The following is a 14,385-nucleotide window of genomic DNA, read 5'->3' as shown; positions in this document are numbered from 1 at the left end:
TATAGCATCAAAAACGTAGACAAATTAAAAAACAGATTGAGTAAAATTGAGTCAATCGAATCCCCTTCTTCCCCTAAAACACTTGAAAAACTAATAATCCAGGACTTGAAAACAAAACAATATACAAATTTTATAATCTGAAATTGGAAACCACAAAGTATACAGGTCGGGTATAAAATAACAGCATAAATCAAGGTACAAGTAAAAAGTTTAAAATTCTAATAAAAATTTTTCGGTTTGAGTGGATCGAATCCGAAACCATGTAAAAAAAAAGTAATCTAACATATGTAAAAATAAAAAGATTGAAAATTTGGATCTAAAAAATATAAAATAAAAATAATTAAAAAATTGAGGAGTATAAAATCTATAACACAAAGAACAACAAAAGTTTGGAAATGAAAAAAAATGGCGTATATATTTCATCATTTCAAAGCTTTTGATGTAGTACTTGTGCTACGAACTTTCATATTTGATTTATGGTTTTAGCATATTTTCCCCATATGTCTTGCAGTTTCCCACTGTTTTTTCTGTTTTTTCTTTCTTTCTTTTTTTTTTTTTTTTTTTCTTTTTTCTTTCTTTCTTTTTTTTTTTTTTTTTTTTGGTGTTCCGCATATGATTTATTCCGAATTGAATATGGAATGAATTTTAAATGTATTTTTATTTTATTACATGTTCCTTTATATATATGCGTTTAGTATATTATGTAACTGAGATGTTTTAATAAAACTACGTAAAATTATTTTGGAGTTACATTTAAAGTAACTAAGCTTCTTGATATGCAGTACTTTTAAAAATATATTGATGAGACTGATAAGATAATAGTGCATTTCGTAAGAATATTCTTATTTAATATCAGATTATAGAAGAAATACTGGTAATTGGTGCTTAACATGAAATAACAGTCATGATCATGCTAGTGGGAAACAACGGGGAACAGAAAGTCAAAATAAATGCACGCAAAATAACATTATTTTAATGTATTCAGTAAAAATTAAACACGCTTTTGTTAAATATTTGCTTTCTACACTAATTCACTTCCATTCGACCTTATTCATGAAAGTTTACTTTCGTGCTAGAATGCAACTATATGAGGAAAAATTATTTTATATGAGGAATATTATTTTATATGAGGAAAAATTAACACTGAAATAGGCATAAAGTAAAAGATCAGAAGCACAAGATAAGTATAATAAAACCCCATATAGATTTTAAAAATAATACAGAGACAAAATTTATTCATCTGATTCATTTATAGGAACGTTTTGTATGCTTGAGACTTATGTTTAGTATAAACTGAGTTTTGCTTTAAAAAATATCTGATATTGACACTACATAAGTTGCTTGTATGGCCTATAAAAGATGATAGCAAGATGCATATTTTTTGTTGCACTTCATTTAAATTTATTACCTCGAATTTCTTTAGAGACTCATTTTACAGCAAAGCAAAAATGTATAATATCTCATTCTACATTAAAAATTGTGAAATATAGAAAAACTTAAAACGCCAAATAAAGTTAACAGTTAAACAAATTTTTACATTTAAAATTTTAGTTTCTATGCTAAAAAAAAAAAGCAATTTGGCCAACGGGCAAGATGACCAAATTTTCGGTGCACTAAACTTAAAGTTAACCTTTGGTTCCACTATGCAAAAGAACACTGAAGTTGGTGGGCCAACTCACATAGTTCACTATTCTGGTAAAAGTTTCAAATGTAAAAAACGACGGCCTGATCAGGACTAGCTCCACTTTTAAATTATTGATAATTCTACAACTTTTGCAAGAAGATTAACTAAAGGCGTAAACACTTTAACGAGGAAATGAGAAAAAACATAATTCAACCGCTTTTAAAGGAGACATTCCCATTTACCAGCATGTAACAATAAAAATACTGAACCCACCGAGCCGGGTAACAGGATACGAATCTCTTTCTCTATATGTACATGTTTTGTGTGGCCGATTGCAACCAAAAAGGAAGTTGCATAACTGCGTATTGTAATAGTAGTTCCATATATAAAATTCCAACGTACTACGACTACCGGTTTTTGAGTTCGGCAAGATACATTTACACGTATGCACGTACGTATGTACTGATGTCATAAAAATTTTTTCTTAATCCATTTTAATTCCATTTTGCAACCCATTTTGGAAAAAAAGAGTCGTGTACTATGTCCGTACATAGAGATATCACGCAGAAAAGAATCATTCAAATGGAATCAAGAGTGGTTTCAATGGATATTTTCATCGAAATATGATCCCGAAATTTTCCGCATTACAGTATTTCCGTTACTTCGTATGAGAAAGTAACAGAAGGAAACATAAAGAAGTATATTAAATTATGTTTTCGCAACGTGTGGCTAAATCAGGAGTATACAGAAACGAGTGCTTTTAATAAATTTTAAATGCATATAAAGGATGTTTAAATGTTTTGTTGTTTAAAAATTGATGTTAGGCGTGTTTGTCTAATTAGCAAGACTTCCTTATAATAAAATATTCGTTACGCCTTTGTACGTTCAGTATAAGGAAGATAAATATCTTTTACGTGCGAAAGTAGTTGAAGCACCTGTAATTAACGCCTTTATGAAGAGCTTCTAACTGAACAATGAATGATGTGTTTGTTGCCTTATACGGATACTTGATAAAAGCGCAGCTTTAAGTTGTAGGGATTTATATTTATTTTAACTAACAAGTTAAAATTTAATTTTAAATACTTTCCTATAAGCCTTATTTTCCCTAATTGTCAGTGCCATAATATTTAAATGTTGTAGCACGCGCGTGAAGGAATGCCAATTTCTACTTTGTAGAAAGTATTTAAAAGCCGAGTTTCGGTAGAAGAAAGGGAGAGTTAGGCTCTAGCCGTCAGCTCTGCCGTAGATACGTTTGCTTATTGCTGGTTCAAGTGGCTTAATTGCATTTATCTGCTGCCTTTAGCTTCGAAGGGGGTTTAAGTTACGAGATCTCACTGAGTCCTGTATGTTTGTTCTGTCATTTGTTAATATCTTCAAATTTTAGTTTCGTTACTTGATTTTTCAGTTACCGCCCAAGCAGTGGCGAAGTTTGTTAGCATCGAGTTGACGCGCTGTAAATTTTCAAAGATTCAATAAACGGTACTTGAACCCTTCTCTTGTATAGTTTCATGCTCCTCCTGTTTTCATACAGAAGTTTATCTACTGGACTCTACAAAGTATTGAAAAGCAAAATTTTAAAAAATGAACGTAAAATCAGCTCGCAATGCATATAAAAACTTAGACTGGCTCATGCAGAGCGATATTTCAACATGAGAAACTGAGACTTTACTTATATTTTCCTATTGAAATTGATATTTTCCTCGTTAATAATGCTACTGAGTGGTTACTATATAGATGTATTCTTATCTTCCGTGATATAGTATACTTCTTTTCAACTGGAGCATTAGCTAAGAAATGACTTTGAGCACTAAAGAAATAAATGATTTATAAGTTACAAAAATCATGTATTGCCAGAATAGGAAGAACGTAATGAATTATTGTTACTCGACTATGCTGGTACTGTCTTCTTATGACTCTTATCGACATTAAACCCAAACATATATGCGCAGCTGAAATGATCTTTCCTACTGTTAGTGACAGAAAAATGTCATCATTTTGTCATTCCTTGAAATTGTACTTGATACTCAACTGTATAAAGATCGCGCTGATCTGATTGGTGTAGTTTTAGCAAAGCTAGCTGTCATACAGATAATCCTGGATTCCTGGTCCTGAAGAAGGATGGTTAATGGAAAATGTACAGCTTCTGTCCTTCATAATAGTTGTTAAAATGCTGATGAGCGAAGAGTCCTCTCGTTTGGTTTGATGGTAGGGGGAGAGAGGTAGGAGACACTCAGACCGTCCCCGCGTGTTCTTTAGCAAATGGTAGCGAAAATGCACAATTAGTGTGGTGGGACTTTACCTGTAAAAGCAATGATAAAATTATGTTGTCCCGGCCACTTGTATCTGTACCTAGACAGTATTTCCTCACTAATCTATCGTGAGTTGAGGATCAGGTTAAAATATCCGAATCATTTGTTTTCATACCTATTTCGCTGAACACTGCTAGTTCGAATTCCAAGAACGGGCTGACTGCATGGGCGTTTCCGTGGTTTTCCCCAAAGAGATATACTGAAAGTGCTTAACGTAGAACAAAGTACACTTGCTTGCTGTGTACGTTTCTCTCCACACTTAATAGAAGAAGAAGAGACTAAGAAAAAGAGATAAAACATAATCAAACTGCTTATTAAAAGCTACGTACTGTAATAGACTATTTAACGAAAACGAGCCACCATTATCTACCGGAATTTTGTTATGCAAGTCAATTTTCAATTATTTATAAGCTATTTTCTTCCTCTTTTCCCCATGTCTTCATGGTGTATTTGGAAGCATACTTGACTCGTAATCGAGAGGTACAGGGTGCGAGTTCCGGTGGGGAAAGGCACTGCATATTTTCCACATTTCCTGTTTAAAAAAAAAAAAAAAAAAAAAAAAAAAAACAACCAGCGTCCGAGCGCTTAAGTCGCTGAACATTGCTAGTTCGAATTCCGAGAACGGGCTGACTGCATGGCCGTTTTCGTACTTTTCCCCATGTTTTATGTGTATACGAGCCAGTCTCCCTTAAAAAGTCCTCTACGGAGGATCCCTTCCCTTAGGCAGATAGCCCTCAAGGCTTTGCTGCAATCATATTAGCCAAAGCCAAGCCTGCTTCAAAAAACAACTTAATGACTGCAAGTGGCGCTCGAAATAAAAAATGATGGACAGTAATTCGTACCACCAGAATTTGGTAATTGGGTCTTCTTATCCTCAGTCGTTCTTTAAAAGTGGCAGTATGCCAGTATATGAGGTATTTTCTCTTTTCTTTTCACATGCCTTCGTGGTGTAATTGGAAGTGTATTCGAGAGGTCCAGGATTCGAGTCCCAGAGAAAGCACTGCATATTTTTCCCGTCTTCTGCTTTTGAAAAAACCTAATGATTCCACAGATTAACTAAATATGCTCCAGCTATCATGGATTCTAGACTTGGGTGCTAAGAAGAGCGGATGTTACTTACCAAACACGGACGTCAGCTACAGGTAGAAGCCTCAGGACAAACAAGCTTAAAGGTGGGTTACCTCAGCTCTCATTTTAAACTACAAATTCGCTCGTTATTTACGCTCAACATTATTTGCATTAGGGGGCGGATAATGAAAGAAACAGAAGGTACCAGAAAGAATTAACATAAAAAAAATCGTGCTAGACGTGTTAAACTTTACAGATCAATTTTGGTAATATCTCTATGCGTAATTACTCAGCTAAAATTTACCTTTTCCTTATATATATGTGATGTACCAGCTTTTGTCCGGATTAAATAGCTTGGTGAAGAATCATAGATGTAGTCGTAGCTTAAATTATTAGACGATAAGTTTAAAAAACAGGATCCATTTATTATATTTCAGGAGTAAATAGCAATTACAAAAATCTGATCTCCGGAGTAAATAAAAAAGAATTACTAATAACTTTTTGTATGAAGTTTACTGCATCGTTACATTTAAGAAAAGCCCCCGATATTCCTTTGCGAGTCCTTTTATAGCCTCTGGAAAGGCGGAGCTTCCAAGAAATGACGTCAGCCTCGTCAGTTATTCCAGTTCACTTTGAATATTTACAGAACATTCTATAACTGTACTTGTAGAAAAGGCGGGAAAAACAACTTGACTACTCCACGTACTTTCAAATAAGAGAACGTCGCCATTAAAAATGAAAAGAACATACAGTTAGAACTTTAAGTGTATTCTTGACTACGGAATTTTATTATTACGTATATGTATAGAGCATAAATATCCTGTTGCTTACAGCATTTGGTATTATCCGCGGATACATGTAATTGCGGTACGATTTTAAAAGTACTGCCCACTCTACTGGTTTACATTGTATAACAGAATATTATAAAAATAAAATAATATTATTCCCGCTGATTCAGAATAAAATGCTTTACAAGGAAATTTCGTCGAAACTGAACCAACATTCATAATAAAATATTTTACAAGGAAATTGTATAATCGAAATTGAACATACTTTGATCTTAAAGCAAATTCTTCCTAACCAAGCTCTCGTGCGTGCAGTGCTTAACGTCAAGCTGTCAAAGAGGATGCAATTAGGCAATTAGAGGAGACATGCGCAAGAGACACTGATCCATCATCGCTCTCCTCTCCCACACCCCACATACGCATGTTCCCAAATTACGCCCAGAGTCAAAAGAATCTTCTCTAAAAGCCCAAGTTTGACGCGTCTCCAGCAATCCTAAACAAGTTTATGCAGCAAACACAGAAGTTCTAATTTTGTGGGAAAGACACAAACTGTTGAATGGGATCACGATATCCAATTGCCTTTGTCACGCCAAACAACAAATGATGGATTGCTTTTAAATGTTGATACCCTTAAGCTTTATCGTTGACATCCGATAGACGACGTACGACTATAAAGTAGAATGAAAGCATTGTTATGTCAAATCATTCAAGCGTTTGTTTTGCTGCTTTTTCATATTTTATGTATATTTCATCAATGGGATATATATTGCATGAGACAAACAGTCAGGAATTATGACATACTGTTGATATGGCAAGGTGAAAAATTGGCAAATTTTTATTATTTCGCAGCTGAAACTGCAGTATGTCCTCTGTGGAAATAAGGTAACTTTTATCAGACACACACAATGTGCGTCTGCTCTTGGGTCACATAGGTATGGAATAAGCTTTGACCTATAGCAGAGTTCATCAAATCTTATAACTTCGCACTTTATTGAGCAAGACAGGCTTTAGGTTTCATGGGGAATTTTAAAATTGAAACAATGGAGCAAATGTTTCATAATGGCAATAAAATTTAAAAAAAAATCAGTACTATACTCTTCAGAAAAATTTCTTATTCTCTTGTTAGTTTTTTATATTTTTAAAAATTTTTCATATTTTTCAAGTTTTTTTGCCAGGAAATTGTAAATTAGATAAAAAAAGTATAACAATCTATTTTAAATAAAGCATTTGTTATGTTTATTAGTATTTCAAAACTAATGTTCCTATAGTTTTTTAGATACGGCCTCTTTCTTTCTTTGTATGCTTATTTGAATACGATAAAACTCGTGAGGGTTATCTGCCTGAGGGAACGGATACCTTCGTGGAGGACATTTTAAGAGAAACTGTCCCATATTTATGTTAAGCATAGGGAGAATTACGAAAGGCAAACATGCAACTAACCCGTTCGTTGGAAATCGAATCCAGGTCGCTGATTCGGAAAACCTTCAAGCAAGAGATTTTGTGGACGAGAAACTGGCAGAAAAGTGTTCTTACAATTAGATAATACTTCCTTGAAACTAGCCACACTTTTAAAAGGTAAATGGGAAGCAATCATAAAATGATTTATAAAATGGTTATTAAACCATTTTTCTAATTATTGTATTCTGAAACCTTATAAAAAATAAAATTTCACCATATTGTTGTAGTGTTATAGTGTTCCTGGCCCCTTGTCTAAGATAAAACGTCTAGGAACCTAGTGAACTATGTAGCGATTCACTCAAATTAGAATAATAATTGGCCCCTTCTCGGGCTTACAATAAGCCCTCTACTCGGCTTTTACTCAGAATAAGAAATAAGAAAATAAACTATAATTAAATAAACGAGACTTAGCCGAAGCTAGACATAATTACCAAATATAGTTTGCCCTTAAATTAAACTATCCGGCGAATATCAATAGAAACGTATAATACGGCCTAGCGTAAAGGCTTCAAGAGTGACTTAGCCAGAAGTTAAACATTCGCCACTTAGCACTCTCTATCGAAGTAAGCTGAACCTTCCTTAAATACTTCTTCTAACTTCTTCTTAAATACTTCTTCTTCTTCTTCTTCAATCCAATTCTAAAACCTTAATCTGGTAGGGAGTTGTAAGTGGAAACAGGAATTGAAAGGAAAGGGTTTCAAAATTAAAACAAATGGCATAAAATTAAAATATACCATACAGTGTTAACTGAAAGATGGAGGGAAATATAGCAAAGTATGGAACTGTGAATAAATAAAATTGCAGTTTACAAGAAAATAAATAATAATAATTACTCTTAAATTTAATATAAATTTAAACTGTTTTAGAAACTACTGCTGAAAAAGAAAAATGTTTAAAAAATTTCCGAGAATTAATAATATTTCTATTGGTAAAGTGGTTATTGCTGAAACATTGATCTTTTCTGTGTATCAGCAATTTCATTTCGATACCATTTCAGTACTGAGTATCAGAATATAACATTTTAAAGAAGGGCTGTTTAAAACTGGGTTGAATTGTGGCCAAACAAGATCTATTCTAAATATATATCATACATCATTGACGCAATCGGACTGTATTCTTTAAGGTAAGACTTTCACATAAACATAGATGCTGTATGTTAATACTGTAATACATAAACTGAGCTGAAATAGCCAGTGTAAGCCAGTGAGCCTTTTTGCAAGCCGCTCAGTATACTCTCAGATTCATTGTCATTGCTATTTTAGTGTAGTGAAGCATAAACTGAAACGAGACTCAAGGTAAAACTATGCGACTTAAGTTACATCCAGTAAGGAGACAGAGAACGCTAGAAGAGTGTAAAAGACCCTTTTATTAAATCTCAGTAATTAAAAAAAAAAAAAAAAAAAAAAAGACTGAAAGGTTTCAGATTTTAAATTACGTCCAAAGGGGCTTTTTTAAGCATTTTGTTATCTTTATTTATTAAATATCACGTTCTTTGCATTTAAACCATAAAATTCAATTCAAGAGCAGTATCGCAAAATAGTTTTAAAACGAGCATATCCTTTAGAATTTCCGATACAGAGACTCGCGCATTGGAGATAAAAGTGCTTTTTCTGTACAACGTTGCCAATTCTCGCTTTGAAATACTTGCGCTTGTTAATCAAAAATTCGTTAAAGTTTTACAAAATATGAAATCGATAATAAAACAAATTCCAAATTTCAAATTTGGGCTTCCCCATGCCCATATTCGCAGTAGGATTACGCCAATCAAAATTGGATGGCTATAGGTACCGTTGTTTTATCACAATGCGAGAAATATATATGCATTTATACAGATTTTTCATTATTTAATTTCTTCAAATATAATGCAGGACTCTAACATTAGGTGGCAACAGTTTGAAAAGTGAAACGGACATTTATAGTGAACCAACGCAAAATCGCAAAACAAAAACAATAATTCTTCAGGGACAAAGCCCCTTTGGACTAAAAATCAGGCACTGCATGTGCTTACGCTGCATGTTCTTTGCTCAGAGTGTTGAAGAAGACGCACGAGATCCAGTCGATCAAACTCGAATTATTCATCCAATTATAGTTCGAGCACATGCCTCTGCAGAGACTATTCAGACTTTTCGAAGCTAAGGAATGCGGCTGTGACCTCCTGGAGATGTGAACCACTTGGCCTTCCAACAATCAAAAACATATATGAAGAAATGTGATAATTTCTTACCACCTTCGGAAAACAAGTAAACACTAATTACTTTCAATACGAATACAATGCAGGAATGCATTTTTAACAAGCATCGCATATTATTGAAATCGCACTGAAAATAGAATTTTTATTCTTGTTAAAAGTTTTCCACTATTTGCAAAGATAATATTATATTTATATTAGCTTTTTGTAAAGCTTTGTAAATCTCGGTGAAACTAGACACCATCATTTGTTCATTTCAATCTTTTTCTTCCGTATTTCTTATGGACCCGACACATTCTTGGAAATTTTTTTAATATTTTTCTTTTTCAGCAGTGCGCGTTTCCAAAACAATTTAAATTAATATTAAATTTCGGAGTAATTATAATTACTTATTTTTTTTTTTTTTTTTTTTTTTTTTTTTGTAAAGCGCAAACTAATTCTGAAAAATTTGCAATGAAGAAAATTAGAAAACTAATCGAAATAAATTTATACAGCTTTGGGGGAGGACAGAAAAAGAAAAATAAATGACACTAATAGCATGGGCATGGAAATGAAATCTACATGTAGAAGCATTGGGTATTTTCTCCCTCTTTGTTGCGTGCCTCGTGGTGTAACGGTAGCACACTCGGCTCGTATTCGAGAGATCCAGGGTTCATGTCTCGGGGAGGGTATTGCTCGTTTTTCACAGCTCCTGATTCCTTGCCAGATTTATACCCCAAAGAGAAGCCCGTACAAATAATAAATGTATACTTTATATTATTTCCTCATCCGGCGTATGCCGAAAATACTGCTCCGGCCGCGAAATTTTCAGCGAATAATGTGATAAATTATAGTTAGGATGAATTTTCAACAGTTATAGATACTTGGATGTAGGAACAAATAACGTTATTTGTATAGGATTTTATTCAGAACCAAAAAATGGCTAGCGTCATTATCTTTGCGAGAACGATAGATGAAGCTTTTATTACATTTGTGCAAAAACTCTAAGAGTACTTGAGCATTACGTTTTAGAGGACAGATATCGATACATTTCATACATAAAAATAAAGTAAATCCCCCTCCAAAAATGTTAGCTTTTTCCCCCCTCAATTAACCACATACATACATGTATTCATAAGCCATTTAATGGTATTCGTACACCTTAAAATCCATACGATCTTCGAATATGTGACTGTTTCAAGAATTGGGATAACTTATTTATTTTAAAAGCAATTACTTTCAACTTTTTACAGCTGACTACATAATATAGCTGCTTTCTGAAATAGTCATCAGAAAGTTTGTGTTGCCACAAATATTTTTACAATTTAATCAACTTTGTGACAACATTTTTCGTCATGTTTCCAACTTGCGCGCACAGTTTTAAATATTCTGTTGCATAATGTAATTCCATATTTAATATATAGCTTTTAAAACATTTGGAAACTACTGTGAACCTAAAATTCTAAAAATTTCATGTTAAATTTTTATTTTATTTGGAGTTGAGTTTATAAAATATATTTTATTAAAAAAATTTGCAATGTTTTCGTCCATAAAATTTTTCAATATTAAAATATTTATCAGTTTTTTGGTTCAGTTAGAAAATAGTGCCCATATAAATAATTCCATCTAATTTCAAGTATGTACCAGGAGCCATTTTTAAAATATCATGCGCGCAAGGTGGAAACATGGCGAAATATTTTGTCACAAAGTGGATTAAATTACAAAAATATTTGTGGCAACACAAACTTTCTGGTTACTAGTTTCCAAAGCAGCTATATTATGTAGTCACCTGTAAAAGGTTGGAAGTAATTGCTTTTAAAATAAATAAAATATCCCAATTCTTGCAACAGTCACATATTCGAAGATTATGAGGGGTTTAAGGTGTATGAGCCCCCTTAAATACTCTTGAAAGCAACCTTCAAATGCGTTGATAGCTGTTTTGAAGTGTGCTCCTAAAGAAATGGATAAATCAATGCATATATAACTGGATAGCATACTCCTTGATTTAGAGGTTTTCCTCTACGTCTCAATGTTCCATTCTGTTGTTCCTTAATTTAGAGCTTTTCATTCTAAGTCTCAATATTCCACTCTGCTGTCTTAATATCCATTATTTTGTCAAATGTGGAAAATGATTTCTGGATATAGGACTGCACCCAAAAATCGATAAAACAGGAAAATTGCATCTCCCTATTGTGACACAAATAACCATATGTCACGCCGGGTAGGGATTAAATATAAATCACGCTTAATTCCAGGTCCCTTATATTCCACCAAGTGGAAACAACTTCGACTTTCACGCCCCGACTGATGCGAATGTCATCTGTCGGCAGAAAAGGCAATCGTTTTCGTCCCACACAAAGACTTGCTTTTCTCTATCATTCTAGAGACACCCCTGGGACTGCTCAGTCCCGGAAAAACACTAATGAAACAATCGGTTTCGATATGGATTGGATAACGGAGGGCAGTCTCAGATGTGCGACTTCGTGGACGGTAGAAAGAATGCACAGTGGCTCACGGAAATCCATTGGGAATTGTGAGGCAGGGCTATATATATGGTGTTAAATCGTTACAGGAGAATTAGGGAAAATGGAAGCGAAAAAACACTATTCACAAAGGCTATAATACATTACTTTGTAAGTTCAGGAAACATGACAATGTGCGTGCAGGATATAATGTGGCACCGCTATAGGTTAATTTTAACACGTTAATATTTGATTTTGGTTTATCATTTATTCCTAGTAATTATAAGGGCTTTTTTAATAGCTTGTAAAAGCTGGTTACAATTGCATTCAAAAACAACATCCAGTTTTTTTTCTATCCCAGGAAACTAAATTAATGTTATCTTATTTTGTTGTTGTTGCTGGGACTTATCTCACTTGTCTGAGAGTAACATTAGCACAACCCCGCGAAATTCCTCGTAGCAAGGAGTGCTAGATTGCGTCTGTCGTTGGGAGAAGTGTAGAGCACTACACATGTGACAGTGCAATTTTTCTCATTTTCCCCTTTAATTTTGACAGAGAGCACTCTGTGGAGGGGCGCGTCCAAGGGTTTTCCACCCCTCTTCTCCTACCATCGACCTCTCGAGAAAACTTTCGGCTCGCCGCATATTTAGAGTGCTCTCATGCCGAACAGATACTATAAATATAAAAACATGCATGCCTTCTCCGGGATTCGAAGCCGGGCCCTTCTCTCTCTTCTCTCTCTCTTCTATCTTTTTTTTTATTGTATATATTATGAAACATATGTATTACGGCCCACTGTATATATTATGAAACATGTATGTACTATGGCCAACGAAAATTATTATGAACTTAGTATGTATTATGTAACAGGCTCAATATATTATGAACTATGAAAGCAACTATGTACTATGTAAGCATGTATATGTATGAACTATGTAAGCAAGTATTATGAAAGATTTATGTATTATGAACTACTTGTACATATATAAGCATGTACTATGAACTATGTAGCTATGTAAGCATATATTATGAACTATGTAACTATAAGCATATGTTATGAACTATGTAAGCATGTATACAGGACCAATGTATGCCCTTATAGGCCCCATGAGGTGTTGCCCCGGATAGTTGCGGAACCTGGGCTAAACCCGAATAGTCTTAGTAAGCCGTACGAGTGTCCAGATATTCTGCTCTCAACTCAACTCAACTCGGTACGGCCGCCAGCGTCGTTAATCACTATCCCTGTTGGGCGGCTATTTTAATTTTACTACATATTTTATTTTTACGTAAATACTCTGCTTAAAGTCTGAATCACAAGTGAAACATTATTGCATCGCTGAACACTGGTAGTTCGGTCCGAGGCTCGAGTCCTACGAATAGGCTGTCTGCATGGGCGTTTTCATGGTTTCCCCATGTGTAACGTGTATACCAGCCCCTTAGAAAGTTCTCCACGAAGCCATCTCTCAGATTCAACTCGAGGTTTTGCAGTAATCCCTAAAGCAAAATTAATCCGTAAACCTATTGCCAGGAGATGTAGGAGTTAAATGCGTAGAGTTTTCGGAATTTTTTTCGTATATAACATCAATACAAAAGTGTTTTTTTAAAGATTTTCATAAAAAAGCACATCATTTAAAGCATCCCTCCTATATTTTGCTTTTAATTGATAAATGTAATTATATTATATTAATGCTTTTTACATTAATGTTTTCATTTTAAACACTTAAAATATTTTTAAGGAAAGTTATTTGTTGCAAAGCAATATTCTTAAAATTTTCAAATATTTCGTTACTTGTCTAGTAATTAAATAATAATCTTTTTAGTTCAAATCATGTGAATTCTGTAACTCTACACGTTTTAATATATAAGATTACCAAACGCTTTAGAAAATTCCATTGCAGTATACGGATTTTAGGTTTAGAATTTATAATTATTTTAATTAATCATTAAATTAGTTTGGTCTGAAAACAGAAAAAATGCAATATTATGTTTCCGTTTACCTGTAGCAGATTGAGATGTATACAACATAGTCAGATTGCGTTATAAACAAATTACAGATAAATCTATTTCTTTCATGGTTTAATCTAGTGATTATATACAAAAACGCTTAAAACTTGGAATGACCTTATTTTGTAATGATACTAGCCGGGCTGAAAGCTTTGTAATTTTTATGCTCTCTTACATTACATAAATCATGACATGATCTGCGTACGCAATTTTTTCCTTGAATATTTCTGAATAATTTTGCCCGCTTACTTTCCTGTTACTCCATTCCTTTTTACCAATTTGGAAAACAAAAAATATTCTGGATAAAAATACCTTTGTTCCCTTCATTGATATATCGTAGCTTTTCTAATAACAAAATAAGTACATGCGCCGGAAACTGGCAGATTTTTTTAATATAAAGAAAATTAAAATTTCTTAATTTTTATTATAGTTTTATTATAGTAAAGTTGTAAAACTTGAATATTAATGGATGAACTTGAAAATATTTGGAAAAAGTTTAGACCACTTT

This window comes from Stegodyphus dumicola, chromosome 10 (assembly GCF_044657685.1).
Source record: "Stegodyphus dumicola isolate Sdum_Otavi_A_Nest chromosome 10, ASM4465768v1".
NCBI classification, from domain to species: Eukaryota; Metazoa; Arthropoda; class Arachnida; order Araneae; family Eresidae; genus Stegodyphus; species Stegodyphus dumicola.
This window is presented reverse-complemented; position numbering follows the sequence as displayed.